The sequence below is a fragment of the Rousettus aegyptiacus genome, unplaced genomic scaffold (genome assembly GCF_014176215.1).
Source record: "Rousettus aegyptiacus isolate mRouAeg1 unplaced genomic scaffold, mRouAeg1.p scaffold_m13_p_5, whole genome shotgun sequence".
NCBI classification, from domain to species: domain Eukaryota; kingdom Metazoa; phylum Chordata; class Mammalia; order Chiroptera; family Pteropodidae; genus Rousettus; species Rousettus aegyptiacus.
This window is the reverse complement of record NW_023416308.1, coordinates 106145145-106166615: the sequence shown is the minus strand read 5'-3', so window position 1 is coordinate 106166615 and position 21471 is coordinate 106145145. Positions and strand designations below refer to the sequence as shown.

General features: G+C 33.1%; 1 long non-coding RNA gene across 2 annotated transcripts in view; it reads right to left on the bottom strand.

Moving 5' to 3' along the window:
- The window catches only part of LOC107511893, an 84795-nt gene that overhangs the window by 17218 nt on the left and 46106 nt on the right, over positions 1 to 21471 (bottom strand). For both annotated transcript variants that reach the window (XR_004950964.1, XR_001597158.2), the window contains exons 3-5: positions 6258 to 6363; positions 5580 to 5696; positions 3871 to 3941 (exon numbers count right to left, since the gene is read on the bottom strand). This is a non-coding gene — a long non-coding RNA (uncharacterized LOC107511893). The remainder of the gene's footprint in view (positions 1 to 3870; positions 3942 to 5579; positions 5697 to 6257; positions 6364 to 21471) is intronic.

The following is a 21471-nucleotide window of genomic DNA, read 5'->3' as shown; positions in this document are numbered from 1 at the left end:
TAAATGCACTTTTGCACACAATACCTTTCCACGAACAACTGCAACACAGTCCTCTGGAGTCTCCGAAGTTTTAAGAACACATCCAAGTTAACAGAAAAACAGTTCACAATTGCGTGACATTGCCTCTCAGGATTAGCAAAACGGAACGGTTCACGACATGCAAGAGAAAGCGAACCACACATTCATAAACACGCTCCTAACTCATACAATTTCTTACGCCTACAACAAGACAGGCAACACCCAGATTATTGCTGTCCACACCTTCCACAGTCTCAGCTCTTGCATAAATCACACCAAACCCCCCAAAAAGAGCCCAATTAACCCCAAACAGCGTTGTGAACATCAACGACTACATGGACCAAATCGAAGTCTGTTTACAAAAATGTGGGGAGGGGTACAGGACACAACCTACAACAAAATAAAGCCCACTCCCAAATGTTTAGGTGCTGGCCACCAAGATATTTCGAAGGCAGAAGGCCACACGGCCAGGGTCCATCAGAATGGGGACTCTCATCGAGCCCGGGGCCGCCAGAGGCCCCCTGGCCAATCTAGCGACAACAGGCCCCAACATTAACCAGTCAGGCCTCTGGCCCACTTCCCAGGCACACAATTAACAAGCTCTCAGAAACCTGGGGGCTGCTGCTGGCCTTCTGACGGTACAGAGAGCCCCAAGCCATCCAGAACGACAGAAACCCTCAACTCCTGCCCCGGCGGCGGCCATCACAACAAGAAAATGAACTTTTACGACAACTCCCACAATGCCCGCGGCCTACAACTCCCAGAGTGCATCGGGCGACGCCACGGTTAACCCTGTCGTGGCGCAGGGCTGGCCAGCTCTGCTCCCCCTTCCTACAACCAATTGTTGCTCTTACTTTCACCCTCACAGTCCGAAACTTTGCCAATTCTGTAAAGCGGTCCGGGTGAGGCTATCTCGCCGTTTTCCGTGATCACACAAAGAACCTCAGCTGCCCAGAAAATTCTCTGACAGAGTACTATTTGTTATCTCCAGAGCACACCTCCCAGTGCCAAATGTTTATCATTTAAAAGGTACATCTAACTTCAATTAACCTTCCCCTCGCCTTTATAATTTTATATTATTTTTCAAAGTTATTATAGCCCAGAGATTTTGGTACTCAATATTATTAGTTTAAAATCTGTTTTCTAAGTTCTGGGACTCAACAAGAGAAAAAGACTATCCTATATCTGACTACAATGTCCTACATCTCTCCATTTTATAAGACAAGTTTCCTCAAAGATTTTGATTCGGGAAATTCATGAAATTCCAAATAAGTCCTAATAAGAAAAATTAGTTATGGGGAACGTATCTTTTCAATTTCAAGTTAATTTTTTAAAGGGAAAACTCCATCGTGCCAACATACTTTGTTTTCTCTTTATCCCTCTCTACTGACAGGTGATCAGAAATAGCAATATACTGCTGCTTTATTCCTTTCTGACTTTGAAATTGATCAGTAAACAACAAATAAGAAACATATGAAGATAATTTGAAAATTAAACTGAGTTCATTCTTTCAGAAAACTGCACAATCACATATTTTACTCATGAAAGAACTCCTTCAGTCTTTCACATTCTAATTAAAAATAAGTTTTAAACTAAATTTCTTTTAAATACGTTGCCCATAATTTCAGTAAATATGACACTCACATTTAGAGATCACTGTATCATCAATAAAGGTTAAATATTTAGGATGTACTTACACAAAATGTAACTTGCCTAGACGTATAACTGACTGACAAACAAAATAATTGTTTGGTATTTAATGCATGCATTAAAACAACAGCCAAAACTCTCTCAAAGTATCTGCTCTTTTTCTCATACCCATATATAAAACAAAATGTACAAAATGTCTGATTTTGCTACAGAAACATTTTGTTATTGAAAGGGCACTCAAAATATATCCTAATTTTTAAATCACAAATCTCAGAAATTCTACTACACACACAAAACCAAAAAGCCTAGTTGGAAAGATACATCTTCGGCAAAATTTTATTTTAAATGTTCCTTAATATTATATTTAGCTTATTAGTAATTTTTTTGATCTAGTAACCTACAGTGAGAAAATACTTCCCCATCATTAATTTTTTTACTCATGGTATAGCATATAGTTTCATTAGCAATTAAGATAAATGCTATATACCGAGAGATTAAAAAGTATCTATACACATGTTTTGAATTTTAGTTCATTATACTATTTTAGTTTCTGTATTTTTCTGATTTTCACTTAACACTTTAGTGAGAATTTAGCTAGGCAAAGTTGCATTTTCCTTCTATTTTTTAAGAGCTGTCAGACCATAAAAATTAAATGCATATTTTATATATTATTCTCCTAATGTTAAAATATGTGATTCATAAGAAAGCCTTAAAAACAAGTCAGATATGAAACTGATCTCCTTGTATATTTATTACATGCTTACAACTCTCTTCTCAGTGCTGTGAGATTATATTTACCATTAGGAGGTTAGTAATTTTTTCTTCTATTTTGTCCTTCAAAATATAAGATTTAAAAACTGATACATTAAAGGGGTTTATTTAAAGATTACATTAAAATAATTTTATAATGTTTTAGATTACCACAATTCTTTTAAAAATAACTTAGAAGTTTTGTATGTCCTAATTAAGTAATTTAAGTAAGTTTTAACCTGTATGTTTAATATTAATATGAGTGTCTTTATAAGGAGAAAACAAGTTTATTCTAGAAATGAATTCTTCAAATTCATACAAAAAAAATTAGAATTGTTCTTCCAAAGTTTGTAGATTATATTTAACTACATGAGTTTTCACATGTATTTCTTAAGAAATTAAATCTCTATACAATGGTTTTAAAAGTATTCATATGTACTTGTATTAATGTTTTTAAAATTAGGAGAAATCTTGTTTGCTCTTGAGAATGTATGTTCACAGAAGACAAACATTGCAATCTATTTCTTTTTCTAAACATGTTTTTGGTGACAAAGCCAGAATTTGCAAATTTCCATATCTTAAGAATAGATTCTCTGTATAATTTCTACAACTACTTCTTTCATTCTTTCAACTTCATGTAATATTTCAAAGCATCTTTAAATGTTTAGATGCTTTAATTGCATTTTTAGTTTATTTGCTTTAAAGTATCTGATTTTCATATATGTAATTTATACTGTTCATGCAAACAAACTGCACTAATAGAATTACTGCCCAAAATAGATTGAGTTGCTAATATTCTAATATGCTCCAAAAGTTAGTCTTTTTTTTCTTATGTTACCAGGATGACACAAACAAAAAATGAAAAGAGGTCACATGCAAAGGATAGGCTCTTGCCTGATTAAACAAGTTGTTTATATTTACATTATGACCCTACAAAGCAATATTTTCCTAGCATGTGATTATATCCCAGGGTTTAAGCTTCTCCGCTACTGCTCTCATTTTAATTAACTTTAATTTACTGGCCTGCTTTTAAAGCAGTGAGCAATCTTTCAAATTTATAAAATATCTATTTTTTATTGTCACATATGTTTACATTTATGTTTAGGAATATTCTGGGTGTCTGAAAAATCTCTTGTTCCTGATTTTGCTCAATATAATTTTAATTTTGTTATGTCTTAAATACTTGGAAAAGAGGGATGATGGGAATACTCTTATCGTGTCAATATATTAGAAAGTAAAAAAAGAGGTCTTTTTTTCCAGAAAATTTGATCTTTTTAAATAAAAAATTTCCAACTAATTCTTTTAATTTAACTTAAAAATCTGGATTTCTATCATCTTTATAATGTTTTCTATCAGTTTAGGATAGATAAAGTAAAGTTCATGTTACCTCTCTCCTCTAATTGAAATGCTCTCTTTCAACAGATGGATAAAAAATAGAAAACATTTCCTTACCTAAAGATGAAAACTTTCACATTTAAAAAAGTCTCCCCGATTCTTCAGCAGATAAAACTTTTGACATTTTTCTATAAAAATGAAAAATATACAGGTTAATTATTATGATCACTTCCACTCTGTAAAAAATTATAATATTAGGTGATGGATATTTGCATTTTTTGAGTCCCAATTTAAAACAGCAAGGCTTAAATGTAACTAAATTAAATCAAAGCTGCCAATTTAAAAATCATCCTGTTTTAAATTTTATCACAGAACCATGACAAGATAGTTGCTTCTTATTTTATTCTGCCATTGACATATCTTGTGGGTCTTATTGATGACTCAATAATTTTAATGCTCTTTCAATATATTTAAGTTATTAATTATCCTTATTTGTTTTAAGATGTTTTCTAATACATAATAATGCCTGTCTTATACATAGTTTCTATAGTCTAAGTTTTCAATAAACATATGAAAAAAATCTAAACCCTAAACTTTCTTAATTCGAAAAGGCTTTAATAGCTTCAAATCAATTTCCTCAAAAAGAGATATTTAAAACACTGCATACTTCAAGATGGAAACACTAAATACTTTGAGGCAGAGTAAGATTTAGGCTGAATTTTAAAAAACAAGTATCCTGCTTATCCTTCTCCCTCATTCTGCTCATAATTTTCTCTCCATTTTAATGCAGATTTATATTCATTAACTCACATGCCTTCTCTCCAAAGAAAAATTTACTTCTGTTTAGTAAATTTCAGATTCTTTACATTTTCCCTAATTTCACATAAGAATCTATTTTAAACTCTCGAAGAGAGAAATGAATATCAATTATGCAGTTTCTTCCCAAAATTTCTTTTCCCAGACTTGTTTTCTAATTCTTCCCTTTATATGATTCCACCATACCCCACTTAGCTTTATTATTTATTTATTTATTTATTTTAGGCACACCAACAAGATTTGCCTAACATTTGTCTCCCCAACATTTGAGGGTATATTCCAACGTGTGTGTGTGTGTGTGTGTGTGTGTGTGTGTGTGTATTGATGCATCTTTCACAGTCTGACTAATGTTACATCTCTATACTTGAAACATAAATATTTTCACTCTCCACCAGGAATCTGTGGACTTTAGCTACTTCCTAGCTATTTCCTGTTCTGCACCATTTAGGGTTTGCATATGGATGGATAAAGTTGGAGTGTTTAGGTGAGTTAGAACCACCAGGAAGAATGCCAACCACATATATCACCATTCACATCATCAAAAGTATCTTGCTCATAACTAACCTTGAGATGTTTTATAGCAATATACAACCTACAAAATTCATATATATGAGCACTAAATAATTCCTGTCTTTAGGTCGCTCTTGGCTACTTTCCATTTCCTAAGCCATTTTTTCAAAGGATGTAACCTTTCTGGTACAAATAATTTTGCAAGTGCAAAGTAGAGGTTTCTTTTGGGGGCAGGAGAGCAAGCCAGTCACAGGCCTAACCAATTTCTAAGGCAGAAGCAACACGACCTACTAGGTTTCCACCCAGACTCAAAGCTTGAGTTGTGCCTCTCATTTCACCTTGTCATATGCTACTGAAGGATTGAAGATAAGCATGTAACCATGCTGTGCCTCAGTTTCTTCATCTCTAACTTGATTCCATCGCCCAATACAACAAGCAGATGCTGAAATAGGAGCAGCCTGGGGACTCGGGATCAAAAAGAAAAAAGGAAAAAGACTCACACAGGGCATCTCTTCCTCAGCTCTACCTGTTTTCCTTTCCCCCAGCAGTGGAAGTGGCCTATGATACTGGGCAAGGTTGAGGGGTACAACATGGAGGAGCCTCCATGTCCCCAAACCCTACAAAAGTGCAGACAGTAATATGGTCAGAAATAAAAGCAATGTTTTTCTTTTTTAATAATAATAATAATAATAAATGCCAAACTGAAAGCCTTGTTCTAAAATACTGCCATGGTAGGTAAATGCTTTTTATAAAGAATACACAAATGACTTCAGAGACATAAAAAATCTTATCTTTCCTTCAGCCTCTTTGCTGTTGGCTTCTTTTTCTCCATGTAAACAGACAATCTAGTCCTCATTCGGTAACCCGATGCTATTGTAACTGGGGAGCGAGCACAGCGGGGAGCCTTTAAACCCCTAGGAGAAACTCCCTCCGACCCAGCCCTGGCTTCTAGAATTGTAAAGGAAACTCAACAAAGCGTTTTTAGTGCTCCCAAAGAGGATTTCTGCCCCCTCCCCTGCTCAGAACTCCACACAAAATTAATTTGACTCATTAGTTACTATTGAGTCACTCCGTTATTTAAAAGAAAGCACTAAGCATAAATTTAGTTAAAAGTGATTTTTTTTAAAAGACAAGGTATAGTCATCCCAAACAGTAACAGATTAACATTAACTGCTTACTAGTTTCAACACCAGCTGCAAATGGATTGATTCTTCATTTGCTGTAAACTATCAAGGCTGCCAAAATCTCCCCCAAACTTCCTTTCCATTTCAGGAAACCAAGTTCCTAGAAATAAGAAATAAGAAAAAAAAAAAAAAAAATTTTCTTTTTCATGGGCTTTTAAACATTAACCACAAATACATACTGTTTCAGCATAAAATTAGTGTTCTCATCCTCTCTCTCCCTCTCCCCTCTTCCCTGCCTCCCTCTTTTAATTAATTTGGGAAAATTCACTGCGTCCTCTGCGTCCTGCTTTCCTACCTGGGCATCACCGCAAAGCGGAAAGAACTTCATCCCTCTTTCTCTTCATCCCTACTTGAAATCCCCACAAATTTCCTTGGCTTCACTGTAATGCAATACTAGCCAAATTTCAGCAAACTCTATCCTCACAGAAAATGTAAAATGTAAAATGAGGGGGTTGTATGAGACAATCTCCAAGGTCCTATTTAGCTCTAACATTCTATATGTGTCTGTGATGATCCAGAGAAACTGGAATAACTCCATATAAGCACTCAAATTTGGGCCTCCTATATGCATTACTGTTGTCAATGTATTTCTAAAAACTTTTGCTGAATTACAATGTAACACATTTTCCCGCCTTTTTAGGCCAACATTCCCCTCTTCACTCAGCTTCTTCAATTTAAAATTATTTTCTTTCTCTAAGAAACCATTTTGTATCACTGATAATGATAACTCCATTCCTTCCATCAAGGCCATCACTACCACCGGCAGCCTTTTTCTGACCTAATCTCTTAACAATACTGTAACACATTCTTCTAAGTAAAGCAATAGTTTCAACTTACCTAGTCCCTACAATATCATCCTCATCCTCATCTATAATATCTATTGAGAAATCCCTAGTTGACACAATTCTAAGCACTGCACTATTAGTCTGAACGCCCTTATAATGCAAGTTCTATTATCAGTCCCACTTTACAGATGAGGAAGTTGAGATAAAGGTTACTTAGGTCAGTTGCCTAAGGTGTACTCCTAATGAATAAAGAATCCAAGTCTGAAAGCCACATATTTTGAGTAGAGTTTGCACCCTTAACCACCATAATATACTACCTTTCTGAATAACCGACTTCCATGGGCCCTCCCACTTCTAAAAATCTGATTACCCAGCACTTGATTTTCTCAGAATATTTAGTCTAATAATTGATGAATTAGGCAATAATCAGAATATCTACTTTATGAAGCTGTTGTGAGAATTAAAGAAGTTTAATGTAAAGCACGCAAAACAGTGCCTGCCACAGAGTAAATAGTTTGAAGAAATGTCTGCAGTTATCTAATGAGAGATTGGCAGATAAAGACGCTGAGGTCAGTAGTTAGTGAGAAAACTAGGACTGGAATCTAGAAGTAATGCACCCTGGTTCTCTCTCTCGCTCTCTCTTTTTTTTTTTTTTTTTTTAATACTATTTATTAATACAGCGCAAAATTCAGAGACACACTTAAATTTTAAGACTTTAAAATAGTACTTATCTTGTGTTTTTTAGTCCAGGGCTTTATCTGTTGCACCACACTCCTTCTCTGGTTAAAAGGCAAATTCCAAGGAATCAAGAACCCTAGATTTGGCCCCCTGCTCCTCCTAGCACAGAGCTGGGCTTTACTACCAGTAAATCAACAGCATCTGTTTTTGAAAGAGCAAGCTTACCAGAGGCTTTATATCTATTAAAAATCACCTCCATGTTGGGTATAGGTTTAAAATATTTTCAAATGATGATAACGATTTGGTGAAACGTATTTCTCGCCAGAGGCCCTGGACTTCAAAATGAGCCCATTTTGTATTTATTAATTGAAAAATAAGTAAGCGTTCAAAGGAAAGGTTTTCTTCCTTTTACAAACAAATCTGGGGCTTACAAGGGTTGTGCAGGTAATATTTATATTTTTAAATCAATGTGGTGTATTAAATGTCATAACAGTAGATCCGCCCATGCATTTGTGTACGGCAAAAAAGCAGAGCAACTGAAGTCACCCCAGTTGAAGCTGGGTTCTCCTAGAATTCTACAATGGAAACAATCCTTTCACTCTTGGAGGTATTCCCCCCCCCCCCCCGTGGCCTCATGGCAATAAATAAATAAACATACACATTTTGTGGCAAACAAATGCTGTACTAACATATCAAAAAATACTACATTACTTGGGTAGAACACAGCTACTGTAGTAATAACTATTCAAAAGACAAAATAAGCATTTTTTAAAAGCACATTAATCTGGTAATGCCAACGACAATTAAAACCAAATCATTTCAGTACAGTTTATATTTTCATAATATGTCATTAGCATCAGACTTTGTTAGCATATCATATACCATGATACTGGCTACTTTATCTCTCGAGGCCTCATTCGAGAATCCAAGGTCCTTAAACCTTTGAATTTCTGTCACCTTCTTCAAGAAACATTCCACCTCACCCTAATGTCAGAACCCCAAACTTTTTGGCACTTAGAGCAGATAAATAAAAATGAGGATGTCTTCACTTTTAAATGTCTACCACATTTTTTTTACTGTAGTTTCAATTCTAGAATTTTACATGCATTTAAAAAAAATAAATAGTATTTTTGCACAAGACCTTCACTGTAAGAACTAAACCTCACCTCACAACATCGAACTTGCCTCAGTCCAGAGAAATTTTAAATCCATGCTGTTCTCTTGTACATGCATAAAAAATATTATCTCAATTAGTTTTTTTTTTCACTATTGTGGAAATTTTCAAACAAAGAAAAGTAGAAAGAATAACGAACATCCATGCATACATTAACTCTATTTAATAGTTATTAACATTTGGTCATATTTGCTTAATTTCTCCTTTTTATCTCTGCTGAAGTACTCTAAATTACAGACATCATGGCATTTCACTCCCAGATACTTCATAGGGCATGTCTAAAAAGCAAGGACATTTTCCTATATAACCAGAATTCCATTATCACTCCTATAAAATGAACAATAATCCCTACTACCCAGGCCATACTCTAATTTCTCCACTTGGAGTCTAATTTTCTTGATGCTATCCTTAATTCCCTATCATCGGTGACAGTACACATGTTTTTAAATAAGTGCCACCTCTCAAGTGGCTAATCCAACCAGTTCTGCTAAGGAAGCAGTAATCTCCCTGAACTCACCCATGCCCACTCTCTGACAGACCATCGGGCATCTTCTGATGTTGCCCTTATGCCCATTGGAAATGCCACATTAAATCAAACACTGATGAAAACTGGATAAAAGATCCTGTGGAATTTCAAATAGATATTTTCCTTTAATAATCAGTGTGCACTGGGGAGCAAATGGAGTGGGACAAGGGACCATGAAACCCTAAATGTAGTCACAATGTAAAATGAGGTTGTTTTGCTTAATCATTCAGTACAGGTCTATATAGCTAAATCTACACAAGATACAAAAGTGATAAGTTTTTATAGAACAAATTCCCTGAACTCGGAAAAAAAAAATAATTCACTTTTCCTTCAATAATTGTGAATGTGGTAAAAGTGAAATTATAATAGTCCATGGGAAGGTAGAATAACTGGATTGTTTAGATTTTCTAGTAGTAAGAAATCAAGAGGCTTTTGGTGGGTGGAGAAAGAGAAACTGACCTGACATAAGTTTTAAGTCATGTTCAGTCATAAAGACCAGGGCAAAAGGTCTCTCTTGTCCTTTTATAGGAAATAATCAGAAGAATAGAGAAAATAAGTACCTAAGATAATTTTTTCTCTTCAATTCTGTCTGCAAGCTATTTGTTTTTCTAGAAATGATCGAGTCTCCTATATATGTCTCTTTGTCTCTTAAAAACTGATTCAAACAAGAAAAGATGGTCAAGGTTTTTGCAAGCTCTGACACTTGAAGCTGTCTTTGGGGCTATTCTTCCATGCCATTTAGGTTGAGAACACAGCTTGGAAAAGCTAAACAACATTCTTCTTTAATCCTTACCTTTCATATCTTCCCTTTCTCCCTGAATCCATAAAGCCACCTTAAAAATATGTGCTATGTTATTTTTAAATTGTTATTTTTATTGGTTTACATATGACTGAATTAGTTAAGGAAATACATTTTTTTTTTTTTCCACTGAGGGAAAAAACTGTATGGGGAAAAGATAAAGATATCTCTTCTTTCCATTGTAACCAAATAACACCACATTTTGTTCTTTTCTGTTTTTTCTCCTCTTTTTAAATAAGAAAATGATAACAAAAGTATGAAATAGAAAATATTTACTGATAGTATCAGAATTGAGGTATGCTCATCAACACTCAGCTATATGCCACCCGCTTAGGATCCTTATTCGAAACACATGCCAACATGCCCATGTGTCCACTTACAAAAATGTATGTGTAGGAACATTTACATTTGATATGATAATTTATGTAGAGGAAGTCAGAGGGAACTGCTTCCAAAATGGGACCAAAGGACAGCTTGGAAAATCAGAATCCAAACAACCTCAAAATAAACACACGCACACACCCCAGAACTTTAAATGCCTCATAGGAAAGGGTTGTTTTTTTTTTTTTTCCTCTAAAGAATTCCTTTCTAAATGAAGTTTCCAGTATAAGCAGTTCTGTATTATAGCATCCTTTACAGACATTCCACAGTCATGACACAGAATGTCAGCATCACTTACCTAGTACATACTTATTACCAGGATATACCTAGTAATAGTAACATTGTCCTTTAGAATGTATCCTTCTGGGATATATATATATAAGTTGGAAGGGTCCTCAGACATCATCTAATTCCATTTATTCGCTCCACAGATGAAGACAAAAGAGGTAAAATGACTAACCAAGGTCATAGAGCCTGCTGAATTGTTAACCTCCTTAAATAGATAGCAGAGCTAAAAAAAAAAAAAAAAAAAAGACTGCCACATAGAAAGCCAGGGACGTGATGGAAAATCCCCAAACTAAAAAGACAGAGCTGTACTTTCTGACAACTTTTCAGTAGCAAAGGGTTGTTTCCTATAACATACCATTGAATGAAGGAGGGAAGGCATCAGAGGGACAATCACATGGGCAAGAATATGTGCCCGGCCTGTCTCCTGTCGCACGTACGCTGCATGGCCATGCAGCCGATATCATTAGCCGGTGACGGATTTCTGAGTTTTTAGATCACCAAAGATCCTTTACAGCTGTTTTTACATATTTGTCCTTCTTCTGGCTTCAAAGGCTTTATTCAGGAGAGCGGTAAGGGGAGGTGGCCAATAACTAAGTTATTTATTGATTTTTCTGGAAATTTTGGTGACTAAAAAAAAAAAAAAAAGATCGAAGAATACCTTAAGGGTGCTAAAGGGTGATCACGTACTACAAAAAAGAAGCGGAAGTCACTGGAAATTCACCGAATGAAATTCACCAAATGAAACATACTGCCCACGCGGTATACCCTTTGATGCAGACCTAGAGGGAAGTGGCACGTGAAGGGGGAATCGTCCCCAAACAAATGCGGCACACTCCCTAAATGGGACCACCAAGGGGTTTGAACCATCTGCCACTGAGCTCTTTTAGACAAAGGACACAATAATTTCTCTTGGTTCGCGTAGCCCAATACATTTAAAGCTTAGAAGCAGAGAAAATTGAACAAATACTAAGGATGAACAAACATATAGTAGTAACTTTCTCAAGGTACAGTTAGAGATAATGAACCAGACTTATTCCTGTTAGGAACCAAAATACCACAGGTGACCACAACTTGAATACCAAGATGTTATAGGACCCCATTAGAATAATTTGACACTTCATTTGGGAAACTGTAATAATATAAAAATTATTATATTGTCTCAAGAAATCTGGATAATTTGCTCAATGCAAATAGGGGTTACAAACAGGCTTTATCGGAATCGATGGTTAACTAGGTCTTTCCAGGTTTGTAGAGAGAGAGGAATAAAGATATTTCTGTACCTCCCTCACCTTCCCCCATTTACGTTTCTTTAGAAAAATACTTCTGGGTAAATCAACGTCTAAATTCATTAATATAGAAAAAAAATTGGTTAGGGAAAGGGTTATATTTGGCTAAGTATAAATTATAACCATAGACCTAGACATTGGGTAAAATGTGTTATGAGATTAATGGTGTGGATTATCAATAAAGATGAGTGACATGTTTAAATGTTCATATTTTATAGCTTATAACACTTTTGATTAAGCCAGTCAAATAATGTCACAATACTAGTGTGAAAATTGCTTCGATGAACCTCAGAGCTTTATAAGCGAGATTTGGGATAGCTCTACCAATGGTATACTGCAGTATCACAGTTTAGTAAGGGCCATAAACAATAATTATATAAAACCAAAAGAAGATAGGTGTATGCTTCCATACATTTGTTCAGTTCTCATTTCTTTGGCCATAGCTATAATACAGGTTTAAAAAGAAGATTTAGAAACCTAACACAGCTCCGGAGACAAGCTCTAACCCAGCCAAATCTGTATTAGGACACAGTGGTTTTTTTTTTTGTTTTTTTTTTTTGTTTTTTTGTTTTTTTTAAGTCAAAGTAATCTGAAAAATGCTAGGGGCGAAGTGGTCTTCTTGTCCATTTTACTGACATTTAGCTTAGCCACATCTTTTCGGGTAGCTAGTTTCTTTCCTTTCTATAAGTTGTGATCTAGTGCTTGTCAGAACGCCTAACAAATTTTGAGAATTAAAAAAAGCTTTGAAAATTCTAGTCAATAATAACAGTGAAAAGTGATCAAGGCCAGAATGTTGATTCTGTTGTTATTACGTGTGGTCTTCCTTCCTTCCTTCCTTCCTTCCTTCCTTCCTTCCTTCCTTCCTTCCCTCCCTCCCTCCCTCCCTCCTTTCTTTTTCTTTTTATCATTTGGATAGCAAAAGAGATATAGTGGATAGTTACCAAGCACAAACCAATAAAGATGTCATTGAGAATGCTTAAACCTTTTGTATTTGGGGTAAGTTTCAAATAGAAAGTTCTCCAGCAAAATGGGATATTAATATAAAAACAAGACACAGAAAGCTAACAAAGAAAAATTTTTGTTCATGAGAGAAAAGAAAGTTTCATTGAGACGGGGTCCAATTTTTGTAGTAAATAAAAAAAATCATTACTTTGTAATATTTATTTTATGTGGTATGGATTACCAATAAAGATGAGTGACATTCTTAAATGCTCATATTTTATAGCCCATAAGACTATAATGTTGCAAACATTTTAAACTATAATTATATATTTCTTCTTATATGGCATTTTGTAAAAAAAAAAAAAAATGAAAAAAAGAAAAAAGAAAAAAATTTGATGAAGGCAAAAACTTCTGGACCGATATTTAAAGTTTTAAACATTATTATTTCTTACATTAAAATAAGCAAAAAGGAAAATTTGCCATGCTTTTCAATTTTTTCTAATGATACTTTTTAAATACAGATGAAAAAATTTTTAAACATTTGGCAAGATCAAAACTCCTTAAAGATTTCTTTATCATGCTCAAGGTTTTAAAAGTTAGAATTCTTCAATCAAAATCTAAAGAAAAGAATATCTTTTAGAATTCTGAAAATATATTTAGAAATAAACACAATTTCTTGTTCAGCTTTTATTAATTTTGGCAACTACTTTAAGAGACCATAATATAGATTTTTTAATACTATGAAAAATTTTAAATTAATTAAAAATTACATGCTAACAGATATAAGATCACTGTTTTTAAATGTTTTTTAAATATCTATAAAATGCATAATAGTAAATAGTAATAAAACAGTAAAATGCCATTTTAGTTTTCATCTATGGCTCCTATTTAATAAGGTATCGCTAGAAATTTTTTGTTAAATTATGTCATTTTATTTTAATTCAGAAATATAAATAGTTTTTTCTTAAATGCAGTTCATCATAATCGAGTTAATGTTTTTATTTTTAATCAAGGACTTATACTTATTATATTTAGATATCAAATTCAGGAGGTAATTGGGCTTATCCCTAACATTTCCCTTAATGTTGGTATAGTTCTATATAATCACTGTATTAAAAAGTACTGTGCTTTTATGATGTCTATATATCTATATGAAAACCAAAAATCTTCACAGGGATAGGTTGCCCTGGTGAGGCCTGACAACTGAATGTAAATATCAGGTAGCTAGAACTGAGTCATATAACCTTTTAGCACCCTCTAAAATCAAGCCGTCCCTTTTTCACTTTTAAAACTGTGAGATTAATTAATTCAGAAAGTAAAGTAAATGCAACTGGTTAACCATAGATTCGAAGGTTCTAAAACTGCATTAAAATTTTCCTCTTTATTGATTCTTTCTATGGTAGGTCCTATGTCCTGTGTAATACCCTTTATCATTATTATTATTATTATTATTAATTTACCCTACAGGACATATAACATTTATTCCTATATCAATGTAAATAGTTTAGTAAAATATAATTATAAACCATGTTTTGAGTTACATTCTGCATCAAAATTGTAATCTGCTGCAGCTGTTTCATTTAAGTCTGAGTTGGCAAAATGGAGTTTAAATAAAAAGTGTTATTATTTTCTTTTGAAAACATTACTTATGATATTACAAGTCTTAGATAAAACAAAAATAATCCCTTTTCTGAAATTGTTGTTTTAGCAACTTTAAAAAAATGCAAGAAAAGTTCAATATTTCATATAGTTTCTGTTTCTTGCTACTACTTCATATATTTGTATGTAAAACAAAAATGCATTATTTTTATATGCATTTTAAAAACCAGTAAGTGAATACGTGACTATTTCTAGAAAGTATACTTTGTCTTTAGAATTTATAAACAAATCGAAGTAAATAAAAGGTTTATATTCCAACTTCAGGGTACAAAATCTGAGCAATAAAATACCAACTTATTTAAATGGTTGGCATCCAAAGTAAAATTTTGTTATTCTGCTTTACAAATTTAAAAAGAGCTTAACTAAAATAATTTAAAATTTTTAAAATTTAGTTAAGGTTGCTTTTAGTTTTTAGCAAATGTTCTTAAATAGAATTTCTATTCAGAAGGTATACGTTTTCATTGTTTTACAAATAAATATAATGTAGGGATTTTTTTATTCAATTTTTCAAAAATATAAATTAAAAAAATCTTAAGCAATTAATACTTTCTTAGTGATTCCTTGCTTTTTATGGAAATAAAACTTTTAACTAAAGTAGATTAGCTCATCTTCCATTTAGTATATTAAATATCAAGAATTTAAGCTGTTTTTAAAAGCAAAAGAAGAGTTTTAAATATTTACAATAATTTTATTACTAAGTAAAATATTTGTGAATTAGCAATAATTCATATTAAAATTTAGAAATGGTCAGTGACTCTTTATGGGAGAAAATAAAAAAGTATATTAATTTTTAACAGTAGCATATGTTAACTATTAGTCCAAAATTGTTTATTTTGGTCTTTTTAATCTTTTTCTGCATTATTAAAGATAGATTTCAAGACTAAATTGACAATAAACTTCTATAGTTATCATTTGCCTTCATTAAAATGTTCCTGCTTGGCAAAAATTTAAACAAAATAATTTGTAGGGAAAACATCTTTTTTTAATAATTTGGTTGTTTCTTTTAAATTAAGATTCATATAAACATGTGATAAAATGTCTTGAATGTTTACAACAGAGAAAAATCATATTTATAAGATATGATTTTAAAAAACATTTTAATTATGTCTTTCTTTACTGAACTATAAATTGCCAAATTATTTGTTAATAATCTAAATTTAGTTTTCAGATTATTTTAGAATTATCTATTTTTACTTTAATTCTGAAAATACATTAAGTTTAAAAAGTATAATTATATAATTATATAATTTTAAACAGTAACCATTAGTTTAGCATTTAGTTTTTGAGCCCAGTATTTTGCCACTGGGCTTTATAAAAGCTTTATGTCAAGAGTTTAAAGTATTTAATTATGTCAGTCTTAAAAATATCTTCAAATGTTATAAAATTATAAAGAAAAATCTTAAAGTTAAATTTGAAAAAATTTTAAATTTTAGTTTTGTTTTATAGTTTGTCAATCTAGTTTCATAAAGTTAGGCTTTCTATAAACAGATAATAGCCATTTCATGTCTGATATTTGGAAATGTTTTGATATAATTTTAGTTTGGAAAACTGTCTTTTAAATTTTGTGTGTACCTGAACTTTTCTTTAAAGCAGCATTAGAATTAATGTGATTCTGCTGAATAAATTCCACAAGTCTGTATTTGAAGAATAAGTGAAATAAATAATAAAGCTTATTTTTTATATTCATTTAACTCATCCTGGTTTAAATACTATGCTTCTAATATTCTAATGGGACATATGACAGGCCTTGGCAGTAGTAATTTCTGGCATGAACGAGTTTCAAATTTTGTTTTAATTTTAAGTATCTGATATATTTCATGGACTATTACTCTACCCAATTTTTACCTGAAAATTTGTAGCCCAGTTCAACTTTATGTGAATATTTGCTTTAAATTTTTAAAAATATATCCATAATGGGTTTGTAAAATAATTTTAAAAGATCATGTGTCTTTAGCTGACTGGATCAATGTAACTACTTTTGGATTTCTGAAACTGTATAAGTTCATAAGATGGTTGTTATTTTAGCATCTATCAATAACTACCTTCATGTGTAGTAGACACACAGGTAGGTAATAATTCCTTCTTTTATTTAAATTGTCTAATTTGCAAGCATATACAAATACCACATGAATGGAACCGTAGGGCATCGCATCCAGAATAGATAGCTTAATGAGTTTCTTTTATCTTCTGTTAAATTTGTCATCTCCTCTGCAAAAGAAAGGTACTTAGAAGGTTAGTTTTGAGAAAAATTTTTTGAGGGGAGAGGGAAGTCATTACCACATTTGTTTATCATTCATAAAAATTACTTTTAATTTTTTTGAAAAAAGATCCTTCAAGAGTCTTACTTTCTTTTCCTTTATATTATATATATTTCATTAACATTGAATGCATAGAAAAAAATAATATAGACATATATATATTTTTTTAATGAAATTTCTTTCTGACTCAAATCCTATAGCCCTCTTCAAACTCTCAGGGTGAAGTTCTTTTATTTGGTGAATTGGTCAGTGAGGATAAACAACCCACGTAGTTCGGGATCCTTCAATCCTCTTTTTTCAGTGAGGAAATTTTTTTCCCTTTGAATTATTTGAATAACTGCTACAATTCTTCAGTTCAATTTGCATGTCTAGACAGGAAACTAGACTGACTAAAGCTAGGAAGGGCTGTGATTTCTAAAACTACTTTTTTTTTTTTTGGAAACTGCATTTTGAATGGTAATTCTTACTATCTCGCATGTGGAACTTCACTGACTGCATCTAAGGGCTTCCAAAAACCCTGTGACATTTTAAGCAGTCATTATCCAGAAATATATATATATATACATTTTAAAACTTACCAGGGTCTGTTTTACTTTTCCTCTTTTAAAAGCCCACCACGGATCTTCTTAGTTTGGCACTTACGTGCAGGAAAATATAAATTATCTCCCCCAAAACCCAGTTTTCATGAACAAATAAAAGTGTTTTATGTCTTTATACAAAAAGAAAAAGTATTTGTGGTTTTCTAAACAGGTCGCTATTTAAAGGTAATTCTTAAAGGTAACAGCTTAAAGGTAACTCTAGAGAAGAAAATGGAATGCAGGAATGGTTAGTTTGTTAAACATAAAATTTGTTCATTTATATTTTTTAAAACTCTTTTTAGAAAACATTATTGATCATTTCATAAGACAAAAAATAAGCTACTTTAAAATTCATGTTGTTTAAGAAATATACAAAAAGAAATATAAAACTTTATTCATCATTCTTTCAAATGGCTTAATGGCAGACCAGAAAGAGTTAAAAATGTGATTGAATGAAGGTGGTCAAAAGGTACAAACTTCCAATTATAAGATAAATAATTATTAGGGATGTGATGTGAAAAATGGTGCCTATAGCTACCACTGCTGTAGGTATGTTTGAAAGTTGCTGATAGAGTAAATCCTAGAAGTTCTCATAAGAAGAAAAAAAAAGTTTTTTTGTAACTATATATGAGGTTATGGATGTTAACTAAACTTAATGAGGTAATCATTTTGTGATATATGTATGTCAAGTTATCATGCTGTACACCTTCAACTTATACAGTGCTATATGGCAATTATATCTCAATAAAACTAACCAAATAAACAAAAATAAACAAACAAACAAAAGAAACAGAAAAACATGATTAAATCAGAAGCTCTAATTTATGTTGCTCCAACATTTGCTGTCGCTATACAAATAAAGCAAAACCCTGCATGGAATCTTTCATTTTCAACATATTAAATAAATTACTCTCCCTCCATAGTAAAACCTGGAAAGTAACGCTTTACCCACAAAATATAAACAAAAAAGTACACCCTCTCAAATTTTGTTAATCAATTGGGCTTAAAATATTACTCAAGCAACATTATTTTTTCTTGTTGTAGTTTTTGCTGACACCCACAAAATGGAACCTGGAAAACACACTCTTTGGCATCACAAGTTGAGCTAACCCATAAGAAAAAAGAAACTCAAAACAAAAAACATTTTGATCATAAACTTTGTAGAACTGTTAGACCTCATCCCAACGTTAAAATTCATGAGACTGGCTTTTGAAAATGGTCCTTTCTTAAGCCATTTTGGTTTGAGCACGCCTAGATAAATTCTTATATGCCTCCACTCTCCTCCCCCCCCAAAAAAATTTTTCCCAGTAGGATTCACTTTTCTAATAAGAATCAAAGCAGTAAAAGAGAAAACTCCCATGTTTTTTAGGAGGAGAATAAAATATTAGAAAGTCATCAAAATACACATCAATATTATCTCCCTTTTAAAAGGAGACATTTAAAATAATAAAAAATCTTTAATTCCGTATTATGGTCCATCAGAAGAAATTGTAAGGTAAGTGACAAAGAATTCCTGCGTTAAGTTGTGTTGGTTATATTAACAGGAATTGTTGTTGTTGCTGCTGCATAAATAATAATTGTTGTTATTATTTATGTGTGGTATAAATTACACATAAGGTGGCTATGTAGAAGGGTGAAAAAAATAAAAAAAGAGAAACATCCCTGTTCCCCAAATGTTGTGCAGTGCATTTAGCCATCTCATCCTGTATCTCCCTTCCTGAGATAATCCACCTCTGTTTGTACCTCTCCAAGGAGAGAGCCCATGTAACTTTACAAAACCACTTCAAGCTGCTTAGGGTGGTAACTCTTTCAGATTTGGGGAAAGACGGGAGCACCAGCTACATACCTGGTTCTAGGATTCAATTAAACCTTTGCCAGAGGCAGCTTTTGTATTCAGAAAAGAAGCCTTTACAAAAAGCAGATGGAGGTCAGCTAAGATAACCCAAAAGTACAGAGACCATTCAGTGTGGATTTTCTAGTGCGGCCCCTATTTCAGAAAATGTTATTCTTGTCAATAAAAACAAATGATTAAACATGCACTAAATGTGATGCAAATTTATAACTCTGAGAGACTCTTCCTATAACCGACTCATAACTCAGGAAAAAAGACATCCATCAGATAAAATACCCCCATTTCTAGTTGGGGAATTATTGTCACCATCGAGCCGAATAAGAATTTGCAAAATATTTCTTTATAAGGGATAGAAACATGAATTCTAAGTTTTCAGTCCTTGGGGTCCCCACAGGGTACGATAGCTGGTAACTAGGGTATGGGTTTATATTTTCATTTTGAGATATACTGGTGACCACAGTCCCTTTGCCCTTGACCTTCCTATTATCATATATTCATTTCTGTTGACATAATCCTAACATAACCAATCTATTGAATCAATTCTGTCAGTGCAATGGGGACCAGGCAACCCAGTTGTTTAAGTCTGTTAAGAAGTGTTTGCATAAAGGGATTCCACCTGGCTGACCCATGTGGCCATGGCCTTCCTGCTGATGACTGAAGGGTTCGTGTTAATTCCTTGACACAGTCAGCAAGAGGAGGGGAAGGACCGTGGTCTTCTCTGTCTCACGCACCACCTGTCAACAGAGTTCTGACTTGAGGAGACAGGCCATACAGTGGGTCTTGCAGATTTGAGAAACCTACAGATGCAGTAGAGGCAGGATGTTTATTTTGGCTCATTGGCCTATATACTTGGGTTTTCTACATTTCTGAGAAAGAGCATATGGAACTCGAATAAACCTTTTGAAAATCCGTGTTTGTTTTTTGTCATTATTGTTTGTTTGGGATGTTTTTAACTGTAAATCTACAAAGCATTTGATCACTGTGTTTCTAAGTTTACTGTTTGTAAGTGTTTGTTTAAATTTCTTTTTGAAAGTAAAAATAACCTGGAATGGTGTCTATTTTATTGTGGTGGTGATTTAAGGAACATTATGTCTCCATTTCATAGACTCTGATCCTCTTATGTCCTACAAGCAAACAAATAACACTTTCTAGATTATTGGTAACCTACATTATTGTTCCTGGGGTTTCTGAGCTGAATTTCTGTGAAAATGTCTTCATAACAAATAAGCAAACTCGTGCAGTTTGGCTCAGAGGTAACAAATGGACCAGCACTGGTTCTCTTTTCTTTTAGGATGCCCAGCCTTCTACAAACTAACACAGTCTAAAGTGGAATGGTCATCCATCATACCTGGTTTATGTAACATGTCATATTTAATATTTTGGTGGGGTACTGTCAAAAAAATAACGTATTCAGGAAATACTAAGTTAGTTTACATAGAACAAGTAAAATCTGGCATATCAGCATTTGTGAGTACTTTTCCATGTCTGTGTCATGGAACCTTTCCTTAGCTTTCCGTTTTCTTAAATGGAGTCATTCTAACAATTTTAACACCTTGCACGTGTATATGACTTTGGTGCTTTTACAGACATTATCTCTTTTGATACGCGTCCATAATGACGTTATTATTAGCCCCATTTCAGGGAGATCAAAAGCTCAGACTCTGAAATGAGACTGATAAGAATTTGAATTTTGGTCCCTTTAATTTTCTGGCTGTATAACCTTGAGCAAGCTTTATAGCCTTTCTGAGCTTCAGTTTACTTATCTCTAAAATGGAGGTGATGTCTACTCCACAGGATTGCCGTGAAGTTTAAATGACTAAAAGTATGAGTATTGTGGCTGGCACATAGTAAGTGCTCAATAAGTGTTGGTATTTAAAGAGAATGTAAATGACGCTTTGGGGCATTGAGAGGTATGCCCTTGATGTAGCAAAGGTCGGGCCCCATGGTAGCTGACTTAAGAGCCAATGATGAAGCCCTCTCATTTTGTTTGCAGCTGTTTTAA